This window comes from Melozone crissalis, unplaced genomic scaffold (genome assembly GCF_028551555.1).
Source record: "Melozone crissalis strain CALT ecotype California unplaced genomic scaffold, PUWL_Pcris_2 ptg000018l_1, whole genome shotgun sequence".
NCBI classification, from domain to species: Eukaryota; Metazoa; Chordata; class Aves; order Passeriformes; family Passerellidae; genus Melozone; species Melozone crissalis.
The window spans coordinates 16,974,449-16,996,667 of NW_026535796.1; the positions used below are offsets into that span (position 1 = coordinate 16,974,449).

Genomic DNA, 22,219 nt, shown 5'->3' on the forward strand with positions numbered 1-22,219 from the left:
TAAATCAGGACACCTAAATAGTATTCAAAAGGGTTTTTTTTTAAAAAAAACTGAAGATCTCTCTAAACAGTTCATGTCAATTTTTAATAAATTTTGGGAAGACTGAGATTTGTCTGCAAAATGTAAGGGAGGTATAATTCCATTAGCACTTTTAAATTACAAAAGGGACACAAAGAAGAGAGGGAGATGGAGGAGAGAGAGGCAGAGGAAAGCTGTCTCCAGCTCAGCCCCATGGCCCCTAGCCCACTGTTGGGGAGAGGGGTACAAGGCAGAGGCACATGAGGCTGGGTTGTTATTGCACAGAGCAGGGTACTTTGTGTCTGGAGACATTTGGATAAAGGAGAATCACAAATGTGCTTTTTTCCTGGGACAGTGCCTGTCACTAAACTGGCTAAATTATACCCCATCATTTCTTGCATTGTAACCCAACTACATGATAGACTCCAAAGCCTTTTCACCAACCAGGAATGACCAATATGATGTCCACTTTCTCAAGGTGTTTCAAGGGAGGTGTGTCCCTGACCTGCTGCTCTCCCATACCCCAGCAGCAATCCAGAAAGGAATTTAGCATCTGCGAAGTTCTCAGCTCTCACTGCCTGAAAGGCTGGTAAATCATGATTTACACACATAAATTCTGGTTAAATTGGCAGAGTAAAGATTGTGCCCTGGAAAACAGTATTTGTGGACATCATGGTGAGAGCATGAACAGACACAGTGATGGGCTGCCAGAGCACTGCTATGACCAGTGGAAAGGCACAGACTTTGATATACAGGAATGATCCTGCCAAGAGGGTGCCCTTGCTGGGTCATCCTGCATGTGTTTGTGCAAGATAACAGCCAGGCCTGCAATTACTGGAAAATGTGGGCTGCTGAAAAGATGGATTTTTTTTGTGGCTGAGCCGCTCTTCAAAAGGCTCTCACTGTTTCGAGATGTTGCTGAAGTGAATTTGAAGAAGGCAGATTTTTTTAAGCATTTTATGATATGAGCCAGCAGAAGAAGCAGTCTGTGCCCGTGCAAGGATATGGGCATGGTGGCAGCTTGGGATTTGGGGTTTCTATTACCAAGTAAAGCCTAAGTGGCCCATGTCAACGTGCACAGTCCCTGCTGGGAGAGCAGTTTGTGCACAAGCACCTCTGGGATCTGCCAGAAATTTGGTGTCTCATCTTCCTTCAGTATTAAGACTTGCTCTGGTTATTGAGGCTGGCAGTCTCTCAAGCCACTTAGGGGTCCTCGTGCTTCCCTATGATCTTTTTCTTCCAGTTACCTTTACCACAGGTATCTGACTTAGCAGATTCCCTCATAAAGTGGAATGTCTGGACCTGAGTCAAGTGATCAAACCAAAGATAAATACAGCTAAACCCATCACCTTCAGTTTCACTGCCTAGCCTGCAGCTTCAGACAGGTGAGATTAACCCTTGCCTACCTCTACTCCACTGCTTGAGTTGAATCTGCACCGACCACCTCCTCTTCTTGCTCAAAGTTTCTGAGGTAGCATATGCCGCAGAAAAGGCAGAGTTGTAGACTCAGACATGAAAAAGAAGATAGCCCTCTCCTCATTTTTCCAGGATAACAGGAATGGCTACATATAGAGGTATGTTAAAACACTTGGACAGAAAAGAGAAAACCTTAAAACTCCTAAGCAGTGGGAATGGTGCAAGCAAATCATGTATGTGTGTGACTGCAAAAAGAAGATGCATTGCTCTCTTTCATGTATGTGTACACTTACTGTTTCTTTTGATACTTGCTCTTGTCAAGCTCCAAATATAGTTTTTTCTCTTGAATGCAGTTTCCCTGCTCCATCCTAAGAGGAATGACTTATCCGCCTGTTACATCAGCTTCTCCAGGTGGAGAGATAAACATGAGCCTAAGGAAAAAGCTTTGTCAGCTTTTGACAGAAAGATTAAATGCAAGATGTTGCTGAACTAAAGATGGTGCCATTGCCCAACATATGAATCTCAGTAAACAACACAAATCTCTCCATTTCAGAGGCACCAGCAGCATGAGAAATGTGTCCCACTTAGCTGTGGCAATCGGTGTGATCCCAAAGCTCAGTCAGTCCCAGCACTTCTTACTGTTGCCAGCAGTACTGTTTGCACAGTCCCTCCTCTCTCAGCAGTTGGGCACACCTCCCCCTTTTTGGGGCAACAGAAAAGCAAACAGTTGGTCAAAGCTATCTCACCATGTGGGGAAGAGCAGTATGAATTCAGAGAGGATTTATGCTGTCATTGCAAAAGTTCCATACCTTCTCAGTGATTTCTCATGGCAACTCCTCACAGCACTGACTCCTTCTTCTGCATAGCCAACAAACTCCAACTCTCTTCACAGCACAACCAACAAACTCCAACTCTCCCCTCACCCAGCTAACCCACTCTTTTGTAGCACTCCTCTTCTTATTGGACACAGCTGTGGCCTATTAAGGGCAGGCCTGTTCCTAATCTTTGGTGATTAGCACAGCTGCAGTTCCCCAGGTGTGAGACTACCTTCTGCACTATTTTCTTACATTCTATCCCTCCACAGATTTACATCTTGCAAAGGGCAGGTTCAGCTTCTCCATCCAAGTTTGAATAGTTTTGATGAAAAGGCATCATAACAGAAAATTTCTCCCCATACTGGAAAAGGGCTGGTGTGAAGTGATAACACAGTCACAACCACAGACATGTCAGCTCTGCCATTGGCTCAATCCTTCTGCTTTCCACTGCACAGACTTACAGGGTAGCGTGGATCAGAATTTGTTTACATGTTTATACACATGTTTACACACATGTTTTGGATACCATAGCTGGGAGTAGAAATGCAGAAGTTTAACAGCCTGGTTCTGCCTTACTCATCAGGTTCTGGGTCAGCCCTCACTCAGCAACACTGCACCAGCAACTCACTATATGGCTTGAGGCTGTACCTTCCCTACCACACATCCTGGTGCTTCTAGCTGCTCAGCAGAAACATGCCTCACCCTTTCACAGTTCCCTTGTCACCCATCACCACTGCACCAGCATCCAGGTTTGAACTATACACCATAAAATCTGTTGTTGAGGGTGCCTCCAGTAAGCATGCCTGCATCCTTGGATTTGGTGATGATTTTTTCCAGCACATGTGTGTCACTGGAGCACTGGAAGGACACAAAGAAAGGAAAATCTGAAACAAACCTCCCATGACATGTTGATCAGAGCAGAAACATTCAGGGCTTTTGCTGTATTCACTGACATCACCCTGAGAAAGACTGAGGCTGCTTTGAGGCTACAAGTTTGCTGCTCAAATGTGAGAGGAAAGATGCCATCTTTCAGTTCCACTGTCTGTGAAATTGTGCTTTCAGATACACACTCACAAAATGGAATGTGTTGTATCCCCACAAGTACTGAGGAAGCCTCTAAATGCATCAACAAACATGAAAGAGGAATATTTTATTTTCACACATCCTCCAAATCTGATGTTCTTTGACCCAAGAATCATGGGGATAGCATCAGAGAGCAGCCTGCCAGCAGACTTTGAGCATTCATTTAATTCAGTCTTTCTAGGTGGCTCAGGGATACACAGAAACATGCCATCTCTGGACTTGAAGAAATAGTTTTGCCAAGAACCTAGCAAGCCCCATTGAAGTAGCTTCAGGCTTCAGCTAAAGATCTTCCATGCCCCTTGCTGGAGAAACAGTGTCATAACAGAGCTCGGGACAACAAAGATTGAAACTGGTAAAGTGGAGAATTAAAGCCAAGTACATCATGAATCTGTATTTCCATGGATAAAGAAGTTTCCTAAAACTCATTTCCAATAGTAAAAAGTTAACAAATAAACCATGCAACTCAAACTGCAAAATAGCACAGGCCTGGCATATACTGGCACTATTTGTCTAATGTAGTACAGTGCATGTTTCTAAAACCAGAATGACCACTTCAGAGGCTGTGGTATGTGAGAAAACATAACAAATTTTCATATGGCATAGAGGAAGATGGCATAGAAGTGACTGTGTTGTAGTACAAAGGTACTGGAAATAACTAAAATAGTTAGCTAGTGTTAGTCCTGATAGTGGTGGACCACCATGTAGTGTTCCACTCTGGGATCAGCATTGCCACGGGCTGTTTCCATTGCTCAAGTTAACCAGCTTCAGAGCAGCTCAGGAGCCTCCACTTGGCAGCATCTGTAGTGCTGTGACTGCATGGTGGAGAGCCCCAAACCTTCTGGGCAGTTCTTGCACACATCCAATTAAAAGCAGACGAAGAGCAGAGAACAAATCAAATGGAACAAAGACAAGTGTAAGGTCTTGCACCTGGGAAGAGATCATTCTGAAGGGCAGCATGGGCTGATGTCCCCCTGAGGTCTGTGGGAAGGGACCTGGGTCCTGGTGGACAAGCTCAGTATGGGTGAACAGTGTGATGATGTAACCCAGGATCCAATGGGATGCTGGGCTGCATCAACAAGGGCATTGCAAGCAGGGATAAAGAAATCATCCCACTCTACTCAGTCCTTGCGAGGCCACACCTGGAAAAATGGCTTCAGTTTTGGTCCCCGCTACAATAAAAAAAGATGTGGAGATGCTGGAGAAGGTCCAGAAAAGGGCCATGAGGATGATCAAAGGACTGGGAAGCCTGCCATGAGAGGAAAGGCTGAGAGAATTGGGTTTGGTCAGCCCTGAGAATATAAGGCTTAGGGGAGAGTTTATCACCACATTCCAATATTTAAAGGGTGGGTACAAAAAGGATGGAGACTGCCTTTTTATGAGGAGTCACATTGCAAAGATGAGGAGTAATGTGCACAAGTAACTCCTGAGAAAGTCCTGACTGGACACAAGAGGACAAATTTTTAACAATGAAAACAGTCAGCCATTGGAATAATCTCCCCAGGGAAGTGTTGCATTCCCCAATATTGAACAACTTAAAATTTTGGTAGAGCAGGATTCTGGACTGTCTTGTCTAGGTCATGCTTTTGCCAGATGATCATGTATGATTCTATGATCCTCTGGACTTAAAAAGAGAAGTGATTTTGGATTGCTTCAATTACGTAGAAAAGGTTAATGCTGTATTAACAAGAGCTGTATGCCCATCGAGGCAGTTAAAGCTCTGAGACGGCCACCCAGAAGACTTTGAGGTTGTTTGAGAGATTGGCAGTGCTGGGTGCACAGGGGTTTCACAGCATTCAACATTACTGTGAGATGTGGTATTGGTATTTCCACACCCCACAGCTTCCTGTCTGGGCTTTGCTTTCCCCTCCCCTTCACTCCACATTGTTCTCTCTCTGATACAGGCTGTGCCAGTCCCAAAATACCTTCCCAACAATTCCATGTTGCTCTGGCTTGGTTTTGATCCTCAGGGAGCTATCTTCCTTAAAAATTATCTTCGGTATGAAAAATATGGAAAATTCCACATTTAGAGGCACAGCTTTATTCAGAAATCAATTTGCACTTACTGATTCATCAAAGGTAAAAGAAACAATGCTGTTCTTTTTGGGCAGAATACTACAATTTGCTTGCTTTACTTACAGATGAAGAAGGTGCTTCATGGAAAGACTTGTAACATTCCCTCTCTTAAGCTCCTGTTCTGCCTGCATAATTTCCATGAAAGCTGAAGATCGGTTTCAGAAAACCTGAAGAAAATCGTTTTCTAAAAAAATATTGGGGTTTTTTAGTTATTTGGCAAACATTTAATGTGTTTCTAATGGAGCATAAAGTGAGTGGACTCATCTTCTAACACTTCATTACCTCCTTTATGCTTTGTTTGTTGGTAGTGATGGCAACTGAGTGGCCTAGAGGGAATTGGCATTTAAATTTCTGTAGCAGCCCAAAACAAAATTGGTTTTAATCTCGGTCGTGTGCAAATGAATTGCTGATTTTCATAGAAACACGGAATCATAGAATGGCTTGGGTTGGAAGAGACCTTAAAGATCATTTAGTTCCAATCCCATGGCCGTGGGTGGGACACTTTCCCCTAGACCAGGTTGAGTAGCGTTACATCTAACCTGCCCTTGACCACTTTCCCCTAGATCAGGTTGAGTTGATGTAGAGTTACATCTCACCTGCCCTTGAACACTCCCAGGGATGGGGCATCCGCAGCTGGTCTGAGCAACCTGTTCCAGTGTCTCATCTACCTCACAATGAAAAATTTCTTCCTAAGAACTAATCTAAAGCTGCTCTCTTTTCAGTTTAAAGTCATGCCCCCTCCCTCTGCCACTGCGGGTCCTTCTGAGCAGTCCATGTCCTTGCCCCCAGACATCCGGAGGTGGCGATGGGGCGGGGAGCGTCTTTCCCGGCCGCTGTTCGTACCCCGAGCCCGAGGGCGGCCGGGTGGCGGTGTCCCGCACAGCGCGGGGCCGCCCGGCAGAGGGCGGGGGGCGGCAGGACATCCATCCCACCGGGAAAGGCAGGGCGGGCTGGGGAACAGGCGCCACGGGCAAGGGCCTGGGCAGCCGGGGCGGGCTGCGGCGGAGCCGGAGCCGGAGCCGGAGCCGGAGCCGGAGCCGGAGCCGGAGCCGGAGCCGGAGCCGGAGCTGGCGCTGGAGCCGGAGCTGGAGCTGGAGCCGGAGCCGGAGCTGGAGCCGAAGCCGGAGCTGGAGCTGGAGCCGGAGCCGGAGCTGGAGCCGGAGCCGGAGCTGGAGTTGGAGCCGGAGCCGGAGCTGGAGCCGGAGCCGGAGCTGGAGCCGGAGCCGGAGCTGGAGCTGCCCCGCCGGGAGAGCGGGCCGGGCGGAGCCGTGCCAAAGCGGCTCCTCCGCCGCCGCACGGCCCGAGGAGAGTGCTCCCATTCCTAACCACCGGACAGCGGGAAAACCTGACCTGATGCCAACAGAGACTTCAAACCTGCCGGGTTTGCGGGGCGGCTTGGGCATTCTTTCAGTTCGCCTCTAAAGCCCCACACCAACACGTGAAGTTGCCCATAAAAGCCACCCAAGCAAAGGGAATACACACAATACACCAACTCATTCACAAAGGAAATTGAGGAGAAAAAACATCCTCCAATTTACTTTTTCCTCCTACTGGAAGAGATCATGACACAAATGATATTCAGACAAGTCTGGAGGAAACTGTTAGTGAAAGTTTAAAATAAAACATTCTTAGTAGGAAAATCCATGGAATCTATTCCATGTTTTAAGGTATTCCTTTGCCCCAAAAGTTCTTACAACTGATCAAGATGGGAAAATCCATTCTGGTAAAACTTTTGTAAGTGTTGGATCTGTTTTATTCTTCAGACAGTGGAAAAGAAAAATCCAGAGCTTTTACGGTTTCCTTTTCAGCTTGTATGTATTTTATTGAAATTATTCTCTAAAACAATTTTGACACTTTGTATTAACCAAACAGCCTTTTCTTAGATTAGCTTAAGTCATTAACGATGTTACTAAAGCAAAATCACATACAACCTTTGGGGGAAACTAAAGCTTCCACTGGGCAAACCCATGATATTTTACCTCTGCCTAAAAGATAAAGCTTTCATCATAAAAAGGAAAAGGCAAAGAAAATGAGAAAATAATCTTTTCTCATTAACAAACAAAAAAAAAAGTAGTTTTAAAATCTCTTACCAATGCAAGTTATACCCACAAAAACATTGTTTTCAGCACAGTGGGGCTTTTTTGATGCTTTTCTTCACCTTGAACACTTTTGGTGTTCATGCTTTTCATAAAGTAATTTGTCTGCTTTGAAACTACCCTGCATCATAGTCATTGTTGTCACTTGTATTAGTCCTTGGTATTAATGGAAGATATAGAGACTGTAAGATTACCCAAGTGCTAATCAAATGCAGAACATTAAAAAAACAAACCAGAAAGTGGTTCTTGACTTAAAAACACCGTGATTGGGCAGGAGACCTAGCAGACTGCAGAGTTCAGGAACAACAACAACAGCACAAAAAAAAGATAGCTAGCCACTAAACAGCCAGAATTAGCTTTACAATCATGACATTCAAAGCAATAATAAAAATATGGCTGCCTTTTATTTACTTCTGTCTTAGGTATCTTCAAATATTTTGTCCAGAAGCCCAGGCTTTCTGCAGCCTCTTAGCCAGAGGACAAGAAAGCACTATTTTTAAAATGAAAGTTGAGAAACCCATGTAATCAGAAGCTTTAAAGAAAGTACCAAATGTCATGAGAGTAGGCAACACTGTAGTTTCCTACCACAGTTTTCCTTCAGAATCTGTTTTTGATGTAAAATTTAAGGCTCTTTCCCCTTTACATTCTTCAATGCTATGGTTAAGTGCAGTATGTTGCCCTTTAAGTGAATGGTCTTTTTATAAAGCAATTTGATTATCTTCAATTATGCTGTTATCAACAGCTAAGATTAAGGAAAAAAAATCAAAGATATACAATTATATCCAGTTTTCTTCTCCTAACAGACCAGAAAGTCTGGATAGTTGTTTTACTTTTTGTTTATTATTAGCTCCCATTCATGATAATTTTTAGACTCTGATGCGTTAGAACAACATGAAATGATTTGGACTGCAACAGAACAAGCAACAAGTTACTTGGTATAAAAATCTCTTTTTTTGCCCTTCAAGACTTCAAAACCACATGGAAGCATTTATTTGATGTAGATTAATCAGTTACTTTAAGTAAAATTTTGATTCAGAGTTAAATTTGATCTACATGTCTCTAATTTGGAAGAGAGAATCCTGAGATTTATAGATCATGTCCTCATGATGCAGAGCCCGTAACATAATATGCCAGTGCAGCAGTGAATGGTGGAGGCTCTGCCTGCGAAAATCTGCTGGAACTACGTGCTTTGGAGCTTCTCTGCTCTGGCTGAGCATTTGTGTTGACTTATTTTACAAAATAGCCTGCTAAGGATAACATCAGCTAGTGGGGAACTGTTGCACAGACTGTCTGTAGCATACTGTGTTAGTGTTTCTGGAAGAGCAACACTCTTGCCCTTCCAATGAAATGAAATAGTAACAAATGATGTGCGCAGGAGGCATTCCATATGGATGTCCTAAAGCTGAACTGGAAGAGCTGCCTGACAAGGGCCACCCTCTCGTAATGCAGCGAGCACCATGAGATCCGACCTCGGCCTTGCCAAGAGCAGCAGGGAGCGGGTCTTGAAGAAGAGTGGGTGGAGAGACAATGTAGAGTCAGAGTCAGCTGCAAGGCTTGGGCTGAAGTGACAACAACCTCTCTCAAATAATGTCCCCTGCTCAGGAACTCAGCCTCCAGGGGCTGCAACAGATAAACAACTGGCAATAAATGGGCTTTCTAAGTATTTACATCTCACCGATGCAGTATTAAACCAGAAGGTTAAATATAAAACTACTGATGAAAAAATTCACAGGTGACATCAAGACTAGAAAATGAGGGAAGAGAAGGTGTTATTCTATCTGATCTGAGAGTGCTTGATGTCAGAAACATGGGCCCATTCTCAGAAAGGGATTTTGCAGGCAGTGCCATGCATGGCACTGCGGGCACAGGCCATTCCCAAGGAGGGATGGAACACCCTCTGGGTAACAGCAGCTCTGGAAAGGGTAAAAGGACAGTTTCGTGGGGAACCTGTAGTGTCCTGACACAATGACATACCGTGGTGGTCCTGAAAGCACAGCTGTAAAGACAGTTGTGTATAAATACATATGTGTATTTTTTGGTTAAGTGAATCCTATATTGCCAGGAGCAGTTCAGACAATTGCATTGAAAAACGGAGTGAAGTTCACAGGAAAAGCAGGAAAATAATATAGAAACTGGAAAAAATATCTTTTATTCAGAGACTTAAAGAGAAATTTCATTAACTAACTCAGAAGGAAATATTTTGAATTGACTAGATAACAGCATAGATAATATCTTCCCAGGAAGAAAATATCAAGAATATATCTAAACAAAAAGAAAAGCATAAAAAGAACCAGTGGCTAGAAGGTGGATGCTACAGAGAATTCAAGCCCATGTTTATAATGTGGAGAGGACAAAGGGAAAGATGAATTCTTTATCTCTCGATTTCTGAAGATCAGAACTCAGTGTCTTTCTTAAGGACAACTTTAGAGTTAAGTAAAAGTTATTTGGCTCAAGACAGGGTAGCTGCTTGTGATATATAGAAGTGCACATTCCTATGGACTGCCAAAACATGTGACGGGTGCCTAGAAACAAACCACCGAGTTTTGAAGTGCTTGTGAGCAGAGACATTCCTCGCTTTCCAGTCTTTGGGCCAACTACAGAGAGACCATTTCATATGGAAAAGCAGTTCTGGTTATTCATTAAAAACATACCAGTGCAAATTCTCAGACCCTAGTGTTTGAAAAAGGCTTTGTATGTGCCTCCTATAGTCCAAAATATTTCAGGATTGGTCTTGGGCAAGTGATTTAATTTCTGTGTTTCTGACTGCAGTTTGACTGCTCATTCCTGCTGCCATCCCTGCAGTCCGAGGCATGGGCACCAAACTGGGTAGAAGGCTATCCACATGCATGGACTAATACTACAATAACTAAGCATCTTTCTTCTTTTTTTTGGTGGATTATTTTTAACTCAGTTCAGCTTTCTTCTTCAGCTCATGGCCTATGAACAGCCTCGTCAGCACAGCTAGCACTGGGTGGCCATGGCAGCACCCACTCACCACAGAACAGGAAATCCTAAAGACACCACTGCCTTGGAGGTGGAGATTGCCACGGCTGATTCCCTGGCTCATTGCTGCCAAGGGAAAGGCCTGGCTCTCCTCCTCTCCCCTGACAGCATGGTCCCACCACCACCTCCTTTTGCTGATATTGGCAATTGCAGGGTTAGGTATGCAGCTAAGGGTGGAGCCCAAGGGTCTGTGACTGCTGGAGCGGCTCTAGCGACCTGCAGCATCGTGGCATCTCTACCATCAGACAATACCCTTAATTGCCTGTACAGCTCTACAGCATTCTCAGGAAGGGCTCCATACACTATTCTAAACCCCTGACAGGATCATCCCTCCCTTCCCACTGTCCCTGACAGTGTTTTTGCCTGCTCTCTTGTTAGCACCAGCGCTGCTGTGGACACAGATGGGCAGGCTCAGCCCTGCAGGCAGTGGCACAACTGCCAAGCCTGGAGAAGAGAGTAAAGGGTAGAAGGTTGCACCCAGAAGTTTCTTGCTTACCAGTTGAACTCAGCACTATTCATCAGCCTCCTTGGAGAATTGTTCATTAGGCTTAACCCAGTGAAACCCATAACTTCAAGGAGAGCACTGCATTGCTAAAGGATTCATATTCTTCTGCCAATAACAGTGGAAGACCCATATAGCATGATGAGGAAAAACACCCAGCACTACTGGGTGAAGGTCATCACCACTTCTATTGTACAGCAGAAATAAAAACACAAGCTGCAGCTCTGCACAGTTATATGCTCTTCAAAGAGCTCTTCCCCCGCCCCTCATTCAGGGCCTGTCCCACCCTGCTACAGTCATTTGTAACTATGGGCTTATGGCCGAGCTTCCTTCTCAGTCATGTAATTTCCTTTTCTTTTGTGGGCCATTCTCAGATTTTCAAAGGGAAAAGTTTGTGTTCTGCTTCACTATCCAATAACCTAGGAATGTGGAAATGTCCCTGATTTTGGTGTGGCTTATTAACAGAATTTTTAATGCTAAAAGATGTGTATCAGCTAGCGATACGCTGACTGAGAGCATCAGCACTGCGGTCCTGTAAATTTGAATACTTTCTGTGTGCTGGAGAAATGTGGCCTGGGCAATAGCAGTAGGATTTTCCTTTCTGCTGGCAACTGAGTGACCTTTCCTGGAGGAAGATGAAGTTTGGCCCCAAGCAACTAGTTTCTCAGAGCTTGGGAAGCAGTTGCCTCTTGGTATTGATGTGGTTACATATGATGTTGACAATGTTAAATGAGAGAACACTCAGTAACGTCAAGGCTGCTGTGTGCTACAGCTTGCAGAAGAACCCGAACACCTTCCTACCTTTCCTTAGGCACCCTGTTGAAGACAGCCAGGCATCCCCCACCACTCCACCTCCAGCACAGGTCCTGACTTCCACCCTCTTTGCAGTGTTGTGCCTAAGACACTGGGTGTTTTTAGGTAAGCTCATTCCACAAAATACATCCAGACTCTCTGGTGCAGGGATCAGATTTTGCAGTTGACAGATGTACCTGCCAACTTCCAGCACCTGGAGCTTTGAAGACCATTTAACTGAAGCTTGATTCAGTTTTACCCACTTTTGCAAGCATTATTTTTTATACCACTGGCTAAAAGTTCAGTGTCAGCAGAAGAAACTTTTTGTCTCTGCAGGAGAATATCCAGCATTTCATGGAGGAATGGATTTGACAGTATAACACTGAAAAGTCAACACCTAATTAGACAGTCATTCTGTCAACACCTAATCAGACAGTCATTCTGAACTGATGTTGCCATTTGTAAAGTTTTATTCTGAGAGCCTGTCAGACAGAGGAGAATTGCTGTGGGTGGTGGAGTGGGGGCTGAATGTACTTATTAGAAAAAAAAATTAATCCTACGTCTTCTTAATAAGTGAGGAGGCAGCTTGTTGAAGAAGGGAAGCCTTTTCAAGCCCCAAAGGTAATATTTTTGCAGAGAGCATAAATTGCACTCTCTTCCTTCCATAATTTGTTGTTATATAGAAAAGATACAAAATCTTCTTTATGGGGATTTTATCTCCTGATGGGATGGGCTGACCTTGGCTGGACACCAGGTGTCCACCAGAGCGGTCCCATCACTCCCCTCCTCAACCACAAAATGGGAAGAAAATAAAACAACTAAAAGCTCATGGGTTGAAATAAGACAAGGATGGATGATTCACCAATTACCATCCTGGGAAAAACTGACCCAACTTGATAAAATGAGCTTATTACCAATCAAATCAGAGAAGGATAATGGGAAATTAAAACTAAATATTAAAACACCTTGCCTCACCCCTCCCTTCTTCTGGGCTGAATTTTACTCCTGAGTTCTCTAACTTCTCCCCTCCAGCAGTTCAGGGGGTCAGGGAATGGAGGCTGCAGTCAGTTCATCACACATTTTCTCTCTTCTGCTCCTCCTTCTTAGGGGGAGTACTCCCCACTTTCTTCTCCTGCTGCTGTGTGGGGTCCCTCCCACAGGCTCCAGTGCAGGTCTCCTGCAGGGTCTCAAGTCCTGCCAGCATACCTGCTCCAGTGTGGATTCTTCTCTCCACAGGTCCACAGGTCTTGCCAGGAGCCTGTTTCCAGCATGGGCTTCCCAAAGGGTCACAGCCTGATTTGAGCATCCACCCACGCTGGTGTGGGGTCCTTCAGAGGGCAAAAGTAGACATCTGCTACACCATGGACCACCATGGGCTGAAGGGACACACCTTTGCCTCACCATGGTGTTCTCCACAGGCTGCCAGGGAATCTCTGCTCTGGCACCTGGAGCACCTCCTCCCCTCCTTCTTCCACTGACTATGGTGTCTGGAGAGCTGTTTCTCCTTCCCTTTTAAATGTGTTATCACAGTGGTGCTTCCACAGTCTCTGATGGGCTTGGCCTTGGCCAGCAGTGAGTCCAGCTTGGATCTGGCTGGAGTTGGCTCTGTCAGACATAGGGGACATTTCTGTCAGCCTCTCACAGAAGACACCCCTGTAGCCTCCCCACTACCCACACCTTGCCACACAAACCCAACACTATTAAACATATAAAGGCGACTGCACACATTAAAACAAGGCAACTCCTTCTCAATAAATTAGCATGCCTGTGTTAACAGGAAGACATAATAGCTGTTATTTATATTGCACTTGCATATTTAATTTTCTTTACAAATAAAAGCTTTATGCCTCCCTTTGAGCCTCCCCTTCAGCCTTTCACTACAATAGCTATAACTAAACTATTACTCCAAATTAGCGTGGCATTCAGCGTGTATTTGTATTACTTGCATCATTTTTATTGGTTTTTTAGTCATTATTTTTCCTCTTGGTTCATTCATCAATCATATTTACAAACCCATTGTTGCACTTAATGCCAGTTGAGTGTTCTCACACATTTCAGCACACAGACAGAAACTGCAAACTAGGGCAGCTCTATTAGGATCTCTAATATTTCTGAGGAGTCTGAAGGTGCTGACAGCTTATGGTCTTTCCAAGGCAAGTGCAAGTGCCTCAAAGTCCATCTATCTGCAATTACTGGAAGGGGTAAAATGACACCGCACGCTTTTCCTCTGAGAACGAATCCTCTCCCTAGAGGTTAGAAATGGGGAACAAAAAGCAAGCTACAGTTGGAGATCTGAGGACTGATACTCATTTGAACTCCCGAATAATCATCTGTGCCACACTGGCTGCTTTTGCAAAGAGCTTATTTTGAAGCTGAGTTGATTACCTTCCTTGTTGTTTTGCCAATTTAAATTAAGTGGTACGTCAAGACCTAACCCTGAAGCTCTGCCACCCCACAACGCCCAGTGAGAGCAGTGGAAGCAGCTTCAGGATGGCAGAAGCAAGCCTCTATTTTGCTTGGGCTATAAACGTTTTTGAGTTTTGTCCTCACTCAATTTTTCTCTTCTTTACAGCAACTTTGTATAGTAGGCACTTCAGAGTGGAGAGTATCAAGAGAGAATTTATTTCTCAGGACCGCAGAAAACGGTGTTTCTCAGGGCTACAGAAAATGGGAAGTAGTTCCAAGAATCCAATCGGGCACATTGTCACCACAACCCTGTTTGCATACGAGTCCATTGCCAACTGAAGGAACTGGAAAATTATGGCTATTTATCCATTCCTCTCTTTACCCCCCGTTGTGCCTCTTTTGGCAAAGCAGCTGAAGAGTTTGCATTGTTTCAAATTTAATGCTTGCAGATGGTTTTTATTTAGATTTTGTTTTATTGGTGAGACACGCTTCCTCTGTTTATTAAATTGTGCCTACTTTTTGTCATCCGTCATGTTACCCGCAATTTCTGCGCAGAGCTCGAGGGTAGGGTTTGTTGTTACTGTTGCTGTAGGGTGGGTTACTTTTTGGAGGGGGGTAATCTGAAATATGATCGAGCTCCGAGGAAACAGCGCGTCTTCTCATTCACTTTTTCCCGCGGAAGAGCATGAGGCTCCCGCCGGGAGGGCAGGGGCGCGAGGTGCTGCCGGGGGAACGGGCGCCCGCCCCGGGGCAACTCCGCCTCCGGCCGCGGCCGGCGGGGGAGCCCCGGGGCACGGCCGCGGGCGGGGGTCACGTCTGGCCGCCGTGCCCCGGAGGCGGGCGGCCCCGAGGGCGCGGGCGGGCGGCCGGGTCCCGCTCCGCGGGGCGCCGCGGCGGCTGCCGGGCGGCGGCAGGTGGTGGCCGCGGCAGCGCCCAGGGGTAGCCCGGCGGCTCCGCCGGGACGGGCCCCCTCGGCCGGCGGCTCCCCCCGCGCGGTGCCCGCGGGCCGTCCGGGCGATTTTTGTCCTCCAGAGCCCCCCCGAGCCCCCGGCCGGCCGCGGGCGCTGATCGCCGGCGGCTCCGCGCGGAACTCGCAGGCTCCGGAGCAGGAGGTGGGAACCGCGGGCGGTTTGGGCTTGCTCGGCTTCTTCTGCGTTTGTTTTTTGGTGCTTTCCCCACCCTAGCTGTATGCGGCTTTTGGGGTTTGTTTTTTATTATTTTTTCCCCTCCTCTTTTCCCACCGCGGGTATTTGGAAGGAAAGCGGGAATGCCGCGGCCCCGGGAGAGCCTCGGCGGGCCGGGCCGGGCCGTGCCGGGCGGGCCGGCGGCGCCTCCCCCCGGTTCGGGGGGTCCCCGGGCTCGGCCCCCGAACGCCCCTCTCTTCCGTTCTCCATGTCATTTCCTGTGCTAATAAGATGGTGGTCACGGCCGGGAGGGAGGGAGCCGCCGCTGCCGCCTCCGCCGAGCCCGGCCCGGCCCCGGGACCCGTCCTCGCCTGGGACTAGCCAGCGGGGCCGGCGGGGTGGGAGGGCGCAGCCAGCCGGGCTCCCCCCGCCCCTCCCGGGCGGAGCGGGCCCCCCGACGCCGAGGCGGGCTCCCCGCGCCCGCAGTGCCGAGGTGAGTCAGCCTCGCTGGTAGCCAAGGTGGCCACGAAAATGGCTGCGGAGCCCGGGGGGGGAGGTCCGGCCGAGGGGTGCCCGCAGCGGGTGGGGCGGTGGCGAAGACCCGCGGGCACAGGTATCGCCCCCCCCTTCCCCGCCCGCCCCACTTTTCCCCCCTCGGGGCGGGCTGCGCGGGGCCCGGCCCGTCCCCGCCGCTCCCGCCGCGCCGCTCCCGCCCGCGCCGCGGCTGCGCCCGCCCGGCCCCCCCGCCCCGCCCGCGGCCGCCAGCGGGGCCGCGACTGACGCGGCCGGCGGCCAATGGGCGGCGGGGGCGGGCGGGCGCGCGCCACATTGGAACGCGGGGGCGGAGCGCTCCCGGGCGGCGGCGGCCGCGGGACACGGGCACATCCCCGGGGACACGGGCACCCCAACCCGCGGGAACACGGGCACATCCCCGGGGACACGGGCACCCCAACCCGCGGGAACACGGGCACATCCCGGGGACACGGGCACCCCAACCCGCGGGAACACGGGCACATCCCCGGGGACACGGGCACCCCAACCCCCGGGAACACGGGCACATCCCGGGGACACGGACACATCCCCGGGGACACGGGCACACCCCCGGGAACACGGGCACCCCGCCTGCGGGACACGGGCACCTCAACCCGCGGGACACGAGCACACCCCCGGAGACACGGGCACCCCAACCCCCAGGAACACGGGCACCTCCACCCGCGGGACACGGGCACACCCCTAGGGACACGGGCACCTCCACCCGCAGGACACGGGCACATCCACCCATGGGACACGGGCACATCCCCGGGGACACGGGCACGGCCCTTGCGGCATTGCTCGCGCTTCTTGCGCAGAGCTCGGGCAGAGCTGCCCTTGCACCTCTCAGCCGGGATGCTCTCTTAACTCGTGCTGAAAAACTCCAGATGCACCTTCTTGGGCCTTCTTCCCTCTGTGGGTTTGGAGTTTTTTTTAAAGTTACAGAATTTCTCAAGTTTCTTTGCAAATGATGGTATAGCGCTTATATTTCAGAGGGAAATGGAAGATGCCTCCGGAGTCCCTTTTTCAGATCCTTTAAAAAAAAAGAAAAGCTGGCCTGTGGGCAAAACTGTTGGCTCACTGTTGCTTCCTCTTTTTCCTGTGATTAATGCCTCTCATTAGTGGGAGGAGAACTGGCAGAACCAGCTTAAAAAAACACCAGCCTAACTGTAAGATAGGATTGTTTTCCAGCTCTGCAGGTGTGTGCAGCGGTTTGTTGAGCAGCAGAGGAGCCCCAGCCCAAAATATCCAGCAGCCCCTTGGATCCAGTCCTGCCAGCAGGGTTTAACTCCCTGTGAGACTGCCAGAGCACAAGGTCACAGCCTGGGTTAGGCTTCACACCCCCTAAATTTCCGTTTGTCTAATGACCCAGATTATAAGCAGTGAAAGTGGAAAGGGAAATGAGTCTCCTGACTTTCTAATGAATTGTGTATAAACTGCTTTTGCTTTTCAAGTGCAAGCTGCAGTCAGAAACAAAAGTATTGAGATGATGGGTGTTTGCTTCTTGCAAGGGGTGCTTTTGGACCAAGGAAGGAATAGTTTAGCACAGAGCTGAGTGGCGTGGAGCTCTTGAAATACGTGCAGCCTGCAGAGAGCTCAAATGTTGATATGGCCAAGGACTGTGTTGGCAAAGGAGGGGTTGGCTGCTGGAACCACTCATGAAGGAGGATTTGAGGTAGCCATGGGAGATGCCAAAGTTTGACTCTTGGCTAGATGCTGGATTGACTGATCTCACTGTGGCATGGAGCAGCAGGACCAGGACACGTTGTTTTTCTCTCCTGCCCAGGAGTCATGTCAAAGGCTGCTGCTCCTTCCAGCTGTTTGTGGAGCATGAAGGAGGTCCTGAGGCTCCTGACTCAGTGCTGGCTTTGGTGCAGACTCTCGGGTTTTGGGATACTGGGCTGTTGTTCCTCTGGCATCTTTGTGGACCATGCATGAAGCATGGTGCATTCTAGTGCAGTTTGTGGGGGATTCTTACTGTGAGCCTTATGGCTCACTGATAGCAATTACTTCCATTTTTTTAACAAGTAAAGGTTGTTGTGAGGATAATACCTGATTTTAAATAATGAGGGCAAAAGCAAGGACTTCTTTAAAACCTGGTATTTTATGAACTGATGCAAGGTCCATCTTACTGAGATGGGCTGGGGGCAGCTTGTTTCTCGTATTCCTTGCTGGAAAGTGATGGAACTGCTTGAAATTGGTAGGAGCGATGTAAAGGTTGTGAACACTGCATGAGGAGTCTGAAGCAGGAGGGCTCCTGTTCTGCAGCTGGCTGGCTTTGTGATCAGGAGATTACAGGCATTGTGGAGAGTGAAGTTGCCACTGAGTCAGGAATCAAAGTGTCTATATCAATGAGAAATACAACAAGCCCAGGCAAGAGAGGTGTTTAGTCGTTTTATGGATAGTGCCATTTGCACTTTATCTTTCAGTGTTTTTTTTAAATATTCTTTTTTGTTTCTCATGCTGGTTAATTCCCAAATGGAGTGTGGGGTTTTAAGGTTGGTTTTTTTCCCACGTCCATTTATGCAAGAGAAGTATATGCTTTTACCTAACTCTTTATTTTTAAAGTTGCTGTTAGCAGGGCCTGTCCCTTGGTGCTACTAAACCATTCCCAGAGTTCTTAAAATGCTGCCTAATATTTGTGACATTTTAGGGTAGCATATTTAAAATCATTACTGCCAATCCAGTGGTGTTGGGTGTGAAGATTTGCATGGAGAAAGTCCCAAAGAAAGAATGGTTTGCTTTTTTTTTTTGTTTGATAACGAAATAGTAATGGTATAGGTTAACTTGGGGACTTTCAGAACAAAGAGATAAGGTGCTAAAACTTGATCTGAAGACTGGACCAGTGAGAAGTAGTGACTGTTGTTTCCAGTAGAGTGAGTGCAGGTGGGAACTTCTGATGCTTCCTCTGAACTGGGAATAGGTATACCTGAGATCTGTGATTTTCCTAAGTAAAGCAAAAACAAGCAAATATCACTTTTATTCTTCAGTTTCCATTGCAGCTTTCTGGCATTTTAAGAAATCTGGAGTCAGCTGGATACGCATCAGGGTTTGCTGGATTGCATCAGTGCTGAGTTGTCTGATCTGTTCTCTCACCTGAGCACAGAGCCTTCAGACCCCGGGGCTGGGAGCTGCTTGAGGCACAGGCATAGCCAGTCAGCACGTGCAGTATCCTCTGGCATTGAGCAAGTGGCAGATTTCCTGCGGGCCTGCAAGTGGGCAGCCGTGCTGTGGGATGCTGGCTTTACTGCTTCACGTTCACCCCTTGTCATGCTCGTGGTGTTTCCCATTGTAAGTGTGGCTGTACAGTGCTCCTGCCTGAGGCTTGCTCGTAGCGCGTGAAGTTTCTTGGAGCAGAGCTCTTGTGCAGCTGCAGACAATTCTAGTGCCTCCTCTTGCACCGATGCCTCTGCAGCAGTGGAGTAAAGTAGGCTTTAATTTCACAGGGTTTTCTGTTCTCCCTATGACCTCTTCTCTGCTACCAAAGGTGTTTTTAAATAAAGTCTCTAGAGAAATGTTCCTTCTAAAGCTACACAGGAAAATGTGGCTTTTCAGGAATTCCTGCTAGTTAAACTTGTCTGTGCAAGTGGATTCCAGTAGCAAGTCAAACCACCCTAAGAAAAGCAGAGGACAGGGTGAGAGGTTCATGCAGTCCTGTATGGCATCTTAGGAAAGAAGATGAGGAAAAAGTGCTTTGGAAGGGGAAGACTTGCAGGTACAGGAGGCCAAAGAGCAGTGGAAAATAGAGCAATCATGTGGCATATTTGAAAAGTAGAGGTAACCAAGGTGGATGGAAAGGAAACCTGGTGAGGGGAACAGGACAAGTATCCCATGCTGGAGAAGTTTTTCTTTTTAATGCCCACCACATGAGGGACAATACTGATGGAAAAGTCGGGGAGAATTGAGAGTAAAAAAGCAGAGATGAAGGGGAACATTTTGACTTGGCAACTAGAAAGACATTTTCCATTTGGTTTTTTAGATGTCTGATCACTGTCCTCTGCACCTAGGCTTTGAAGTTCAGCTAGAATTGAAGGTGGTGGTACTAGCACAGGCATTTTTCCAACTTCCATCCCAAGCTCTTCCCATAACTGCAAGAACATATGTTTTTGCAGAGACAGTCAAACAATTCGAAATACTGACACTTAAAGCTTTGCTGTTGTGTTTCTTGGTCATGGCTCCATTTGTGGGGGCAGGATAATTGTATCCTTCTGAGCTGTTGCTGAAAGGGCACTTCTCTCTGCAAGGCTGGGAGGCAGTACTCAGGCTCAGAACAGTTCCTCTGCAGTCAGAAGGTAAAAGCATTATAGATATAATTTAAGGTTTAAGCTGCAGAAACTGGCAGCCTCCAGCAGTCAATCAGTAATGTGTACTGCAGAACTGGTTCAAAGCAGTCCCTCGCTCATGGACAGCCGTCAGTAAGGGGCCCATCAGAAGGGTCTGTCATAAGCCACGTTGTCCAATTTGAGCATGCTCTGATAAATGGATTCCTTTCTCTAGCCCCTTTCTTCTCCCTTCCTCAGGCTTTGGCTTTTCAGCAAGGCTGGTTTTCCTTCGCCTGTAGTGACTTGTCCCAGAGGAGCGGCTGCTGTTCCAAAGCCTTGGCATCAAGCCCTGCTGGGACTGCCACTCCCAGCACTTGCCTTGCTGCCTGTGCCGCTGTCAGCTGGGGCTGGTTTCTGCCCGTGGAAACCTGGCTGTGGGTAGTGGGCGAGATGTATAAGGACAGAGTGGTGAAAGTTCATGGGAGGTGATGTGGGGGATTAACTCACAGAGCAGCTCTAGGGTTGCTGTAATTAGCTTCCCTGAGAGCCAGCAGTGCTCCTGCCTTGCGCAGTGGGAGCTGCAGCACTGAGCATCCTGTGCTGGTCTCCCAGCCAGGTCGTCTCTGTGAGCTACAGGCACTGGTTCCAGGCTTCTGACTATGGATCAGGGCGTCTAGGACACACAACTCCAGTGGTCCTCCACTAACACCCTTTCAGAGTGTTTCAGAGTGTTGAAGGCTGCTAATTGGAGCTGGTATTGGTCAGGACCATCAGTCATTTGCAGGCTGATAATCAATATGAAATATTTTCTAGTGCTTTCCTCTTTTAGTACAATGAAGCTTTATTTTGAAAATGTATCATATAAACTGCATCATAATATTCTGGGTGGAGTTAAATGTGTACCTTCAACTGCAGACTTGAAACTAAGTCTTCACAGCATCTTCCTTGAAAGACATCCTAAGTTTGACCCAGTATGTTCCTCTTTACGGCTTTCATTTGTATAAACCTTGATTTCCTCATGTCTATGTATATCAAAGAGATTTGCTGTTTGGGTTTTTTAAATTTGTTTTCTTCTGATGCTGCTGGAGTACTTCATGTGGTCTGCTCTTTCTTTGACTTGGAGATTCCTTGTTTGGAAATGCTAATGAGAATGCTAAATACACCACAGTTTGCAGAGTACAGTCCTCTTATCAATTCAGGGGAAATTATTGAAAACACTTGGAAACTGACTGAGGAAAAAATCCATACTGATGACACAGAAGCATGCTTTTATGAGCAATAAAATATATTCTATAGTTGTCATGTTTCACACCTAGGTTTGCCGATTATCTTTTCCAAGACCAAATTAGTTCAATCAGCTTTTGAAGACTAGAAGCTTTTAAATTACTAATTTTCTCTTCCCTTTGTGACTGTAAAGACAACATTATTATGAATTGTATGTTTGTAAGTTGCTTTTTTCCTAGAAAATTCTACCACATGTCACCAGCGGGGCCGGCCGCTGTGTGGGTGTAGAGGTGCCTGACCCTCAGCACAAAGTCCCAGCAGCTAATGCTGCATTGCTTTGTAAAGGTGGTAGCTCCAGAACAGCAGATGCACTTATTGCATCTCCTGGATGTGCTGAGACAGATGCTAATGTGCCCTCTCTAGCTGTGATGGAGTTAACTAGTGATTGACTGGGTGTTTTTATTAACCAGCTCTCATTACTAGTCAGGTGTTGAGGTGTTGCTTTTGAATTCTTCTAGGATAGCTGGTGAATGTTTGTAGTCCCTTAGTGACTTGCACATGTGAAGTCATTCTGACATGCTCCCTCTGCTTTTTGGACTGGAATTGAATGAATTCTTGGGCTCTTTCCGTGCTTCTGCTAATCAGTGTTTTAAAAATGTCTGTAGTGTAAAGGACCAGGTATTTCTGTGCAATCCAGTACCTTTATGTAGAAGACTGCACGTATAGACCAGAAGTGCTTGGCGCCTGCTGAAATGTTTTTCTAGTTAGCTGTGTTAGGATATACACGGTCTGAACACCCCTCTCTCTGTATGGAAGGGAATGTGCAGATCAAATTGTGGTGGTGGTGAATTCAGCACACGGATATCTGGTTTCT

The 22,219-nt window shown here is 47.3% G+C and overlaps 2 protein-coding genes across 5 annotated transcripts in view; one reads left to right on the forward strand and one right to left on the reverse strand.

The window, feature by feature from the left end:
• The window catches only part of SYT13 (synaptotagmin 13), a 176,017-nt gene that overhangs the window by 87,156 nt on the left and 66,642 nt on the right, over positions 1-22,219 (reverse strand). The gene's annotated exons all lie outside the window — the stretch shown is intronic.
• The window catches only part of PRDM11 (PR/SET domain 11), a 44,918-nt gene continuing 38,444 nt past the window's right edge, over positions 15,746-22,219 (forward strand). For all 3 annotated transcript variants that reach the window (XM_054276207.1, XM_054276210.1, XM_054276212.1), the window contains exon 1: positions 15,746-15,821. The gene's annotated coding sequence lies outside the window, so the exon portion shown is untranslated. The remainder of the gene's footprint in view (positions 15,822-22,219) is intronic.